Raw genomic sequence first — 5,534 nt, forward strand, 5'->3', positions numbered from 1 at the left:
AATCATGCTAACGAAAAACTTGTTGAAGATTTAAGAAGGGAGAATAAGGAAACTAGAGAACGTATTGAAGACAATTTCATGTATAGGATTAAAGATCTTCAAAACACTTTGGATTCTGAAAGAAAAGAGTTAGATGAMGAAATAAGAAGTTCAAACAAAATAAAGCAAGATTTGGTTAATAAACTCCGAAAAGTTTAAAATGAACTGAATAATGAAAAGAACTCTCAAGGAAATAAGAATAAAGAGGTTGAGGAGCTAACAGAGAAACTACATGAAGCTGATAAGAGAGTTGTTAATGAAAGAAAATTACTGGAACAAGAGAAAGATAAGGTATTAGAAATTGAAAAGAGTTTGGTTGCTGAAAGGAACGTTTTGGAAAAAGAGAAGGAAAAGATGATAGAAGCTGAAAAAAGATTTGATACTGAACGAAAATCTTTTGAAAGCAAGATTAACAATTTGGAGCTGAATGCCAAAATGCTTTCAAAGCAAATTTCTGATTTTGAACAAGTTATCGTCTTGGAACGTGCCAAGTTTGATAAAGAGAAGAAAGAATTTAAAGAAGAATGTCTGAGCAAAAATTTGGAATTGTTTGACAGTGTTGTTTAGAAGAAGAAAGCACTAGATGAAGAGAAGAGAGTGTTTGTTCTTGAAAAGAAAAATAGTGCTAAGAAATATGCAACAGTTGCCAAAGAGCTTACAGAGAAGAAGAAATGGCTGACAGTGCTTCTGAAAATGAAAAGGGAAGTTCAGATGAAGAAAGAAAGGAATTTGAGAAAGAAAGAAAAGTGTTTGAAAAGCTGAAGAAGGAATTAGAAGGTAAGTTTTTGGAATCTTCAAAGAAATTTTTTGATCTAGAGACAGAACTTGTTACTGAATTGAACATGAGAACTGAACTTAAAAAAAATACGATTTAGTTGCTGAAGAGAGAGATCAGTTACTTAAGAAAGTAAAAGACTTTTCAAGTGCTAAAAGCTCAACTGGTTCTCAATCTCAGTGTAAAACCAGCTTTTATGACTGTTCCAGCGTTAACAGTTATTCAAGCAGCTCTAAATCAGTTGTTTCTAAGAACAAGTCTCGTTCTTCAAATCAATATTATCAACGGTATGTCATTGGATCACCCAATTATTTTTCAAAAGATAAACATGTTTGGGTTAATAAAGCTGATTCTGCTTTGTCTCATAAATCTGTTGTTACTAATCTTGTTCTTCCTTGCATTGTGAGATCCACTAATGATCTAATCAATCTTAGCAAGAGAAGAATCATGTACTCAACATGCAGAACCAATGATTTTGTTAATAAGAATAGGTTCACAGGTGGTATGGAGATAACAACTATCAGAACAGTTGGAATGGTTTTAACAGGTATAACAATAATTGGTATGGATCTTATTATGTACCTGATCTACCTGTTAAAAGTGCTAAAAAGAATACATCTAATAGAAATAGATGGTTTGGTAGTTACAACATTCTCCAGCCTGATACTAACAAAGTAGGACCCAAGTTTGTCTGGGTACCAAAATTTATGTGATTTGTTTTGCAGGTGTGTCATTGTTGTGCTAATAAGAAAATCATTTATATGATACACAGATGCAGGGGGAGTGTGTAATTTGTCCGAATTATGGTTTTTGAACAAAATGGTTCAGGACTCACGTTGAAATGTATATGGCTTCTGAATAAATCAGTTCAGGACCCGAGCCAAAATGTTTTCATTTTTGGTTTTTGAGCTGAAAAGAATATTACTTAAATCTATTTTTCTAGGGGGAGTTGCTGGAAAGTTTTTGATAAATGTTTTTGGAAACTGAATTGTTTTTGAAATTAGTATCTTTTCTAATCAGGTATTTCCTGAAATTTTACTTGCGTAATTTCTCGTCGTACATAATTCTAATACTTATTTCAGCTATTCTTCAAATTGTTATTATCACGTCTCTTAAATGGAAATCATTTTTGGTGATAATACACTCGTTTGTATTTAAAGTTGTTTTCGGAAAGAAAAAAAAATTACTTTGATTGATACAGAATTCATTATTCTTTGATTGTCTAAATCTATAAACTTGTACTTACAAATCTTCATTCATTTCTCCCACATATTCTGAATAATCTGTTTTGAACATCACTCCTTGTTGATTGTGCTTAATCGCTACAATTTTTCTTGATCAATTTTATATGATCATTTGAGCTTATTTGCAATAATATTTTGACCAACTGTTTGTGATCAATTGAGCTTACACTGTTATATTTAGGAGGGACTGAGTGCTTCACAGAAATACCTCTATGGAATGTCAGAACCGACAGACCTACCCAAGAGGACATTCATATCTGAGTGAGCTTTAATACAAAATGGGTTTGTGTGCAAAACTTAAAATGAAAAGAGAGTAATAGTTGTTGTGAGCTAAAAGAATTGATGAGAGTTGTGTCAGGATTAAAAGATTAAACAGAATCCTGTTCTAACCTCTATATTCCGGGCAAACCACGAAATCTATTAGTTCTCGATTCTTTGGAGACTAATATTGAAAAAAAAAATCCAGGCTAATTCATGTCACAACCTCACCAGCTACTCATTTATCTTTTAAAAGATAAGTATTTTAACAACATTTGGGGCACGTAGCTCATATTCTATCAATTTCTCATTCGGAGAAAATTGATATTGAAAATGAATGATATATGTCCCCCTTCAAGTCTTTTTGATCACGAATTGAGTCTGATAAATTTGTGTAATCCATACAATTTATCTTTTTGAGCCTAATTTGAAGCATTTATTGCTTTATTCTTCTACACTACACAAATTTTGCAATATATATGTTATTTTGTCGTAACATTCATAGATATGCTTTTTATAAACTATCAATAATTGAATGGAAGTCCTGATAAGATGAACCTTAAAAAGTCTCATATATGAAGTACATTTGTTATACTGAATATATTTGTTATATTCACATGCCAATATTTTTGTAAGATTGTTAACAAATTCATATGTTGAATTTGGTTATTTTCCCATCTTCATAATTTGAAAAGATTATACAAGTGGATTTGAAAAAGATCTGCTTACAATTTTATGAATTGACGGCTTACGTTGAAGATTCATTCATTCTGTTGTATGATGCAAATGCTTCTCATTTCATCATAAGGGGGAGTATTATATAATGAATGAAATAATCAATTCTGAAGATCGAGAATTTGTAAAAGACTCAAGGAGTGTGAATGAAGATGACTGCTGATTATTTTGTGTTACAATGTTGAGGAGGAGCTGAATGTGAAGATCTCATCTTAACAACTGTTTACTGAAAGAGATTTCAAGAGGAGAATGTTATTACTTGAAGCTGTTCAGAATGAAAGTTATCTGAAGAAATTCATTGAAGTTTATTTCTGAAGACTGTTACTGTTACAGTTCTTCATTGTGAAAAGAGAAGATTGTTTTTTATCTACATTTGAGGGGGAGAATGTTTTGAAAGATTTTCTCAAGAGAATATTATTTGAAGAACATAAAGGGGGGAATGTTAGAAGATTAACTTGAAGATTTTAAGAAGTTTTAAAGTGCGTAAAACGTCAAAGTTTCAAAAGGGATTCAAAGAGTACAAATTTTTTCAAGCCTGAATCCAAAGGGAGAGAATGTTAGGATTGAATTTTAGAGTTAATTGTATTCATCCTTGAAAGTTTTATTTGCATTTCTTGTTAGTTTGACTTTGTAAGTCATAGGTTTGACTTTGACTTGTGTAGTTTGTGTTGACCTATAAATAGGTCTTGTAAGGGAGTTTTAGAAGTTAGGAGCTTAATTGTAATACTACGTGTAATATTGAGTTTTAGAGGAATAATATACACATTGACTATTTGAGTTTTTCTCTCTAAACCCATGTCATGAAGAATGCCATTTATCTTAATGTTCTTGAAGATAATTCATGAAGATTGATTGAAGATTGGGACTATCAAAGTTGCTCCCAAAAGTTATATATCCTATAATAGTTATAATTAACATAAATAAAGTAAATAATTGAATAACTTAATTTATAAACATTTTTACAGAATTTTCGTATACATGAATACATACATATATAATAGTACCAAATTTGAATGAAATTTTTGATATAAATTGATGGTAATTCGAAAAAATCCGATTCATACAAAGGAGAAATTATTTTTTATTCGATTTAGAAGATTTGTATCAATTGGCGAAGGCACAATTGAGATCGTTGCAACAATAATGGTTGTGAGGATAGAGGCATTGGTTATTGGTGGACGATGGTGGCTATGGAGAACATGAAGCTAGTGGATGGTGATGGTGGTGGTGGTGGTGGTGGTGGTGGTGGTGGTGGAGGTCGATGGCAATGGAGGAGGTAGTTGTAGCCGGTGGCCAATGGTGGTTGTGGAGGTTGTTGTAGTAGAGGAAAATGTAACACCCTCATTTCAATTACAAGGTGCCACGTAATAAAATAAAATAAAATCCAAATTCTAGCTGCTAATAAAGCCTTATCGCAGCGGAAGTCTTACAATAATTTAATCGTAAATAAATATCTCAAAACTAACCCATCCCATAGGGTTACATTACACATAAATTCAATTAAGCTAATATAAATTTTATAATTCATAACTCAAATAAAAATTATATTTCCTACGCAGAACCTTTGCCCTTTTTCCGTTTTTGAATACCCAGCTCCTGAGATGCATACTAATAGTCAGCTTTATAAAGCTCGGTGAATTCATGGTTTTCATGCACAATCATACATTTCACATCATGCATAAATTAAACAATACCCCAAATAAAATAATATGCACATTTGTTTCAAACCCTTTTGAAATAATAATGAGATCTCTTAATTTCCCATCGGGTTAGGGTCTTAGCGTCATCGGCACTTCCCCGGGTTACACGGCTATCCCTTGTCCGGTCACCCATCCCTAGGATGTGCCATCCCTATGACTTTTGACCCCTTCCCATACCTGACAAAAATATTAACCCGTTTATGACATGTTAATTAATGTTTAAAAAAACACGTAAACAGATAGCATGCAACCCACAATAATAATTCATATACATGTAAAAAAAAACATAAACATGTACATAAAATATCGTAATGCTCAAATAATTTGTACATAAGTATGCATTCCAGTTAAAGTCTCATGAAGACTCACCTGACTATGTAAGTTATCGAATGATATCCCTGACTAATAACCTTATCGATGCTTGAACGCTTATGAAACCAAATTCTCACCCTCGATTCGCAGTCTCGTTCTTCCCCGAATTCCCGTCTTCTTTTTTTTTTTCTTTTCTTCAAGCCTTTAGAATGGCTACTACATACACATATTTATACACCCTCTCCATTTAAAAAAGAAAGGAAGTTCTTTATATTTATAAAAAATATCAAAAGAATTTACTATCTTTCCAAAAAATTTACACACAATTTCTTCTCCTAAATTAAGAATTTATTTAATTCTTAAAAAAAAATCCCCCCTTTTTTTTTTTAAATTTGAATGTCGTTTCATAAAATAAAATTTTCATAATATTATTATTATTATTATTATTATTATTATTATTATTATTATTAT

This window comes from Cynara cardunculus, assembly GCF_001531365.2.
Source record: "Cynara cardunculus var. scolymus isolate 2C chromosome LG 3, CcrdV1, whole genome shotgun sequence".
NCBI classification, from domain to species: Eukaryota; Viridiplantae; Streptophyta; class Magnoliopsida; order Asterales; family Asteraceae; genus Cynara; species Cynara cardunculus.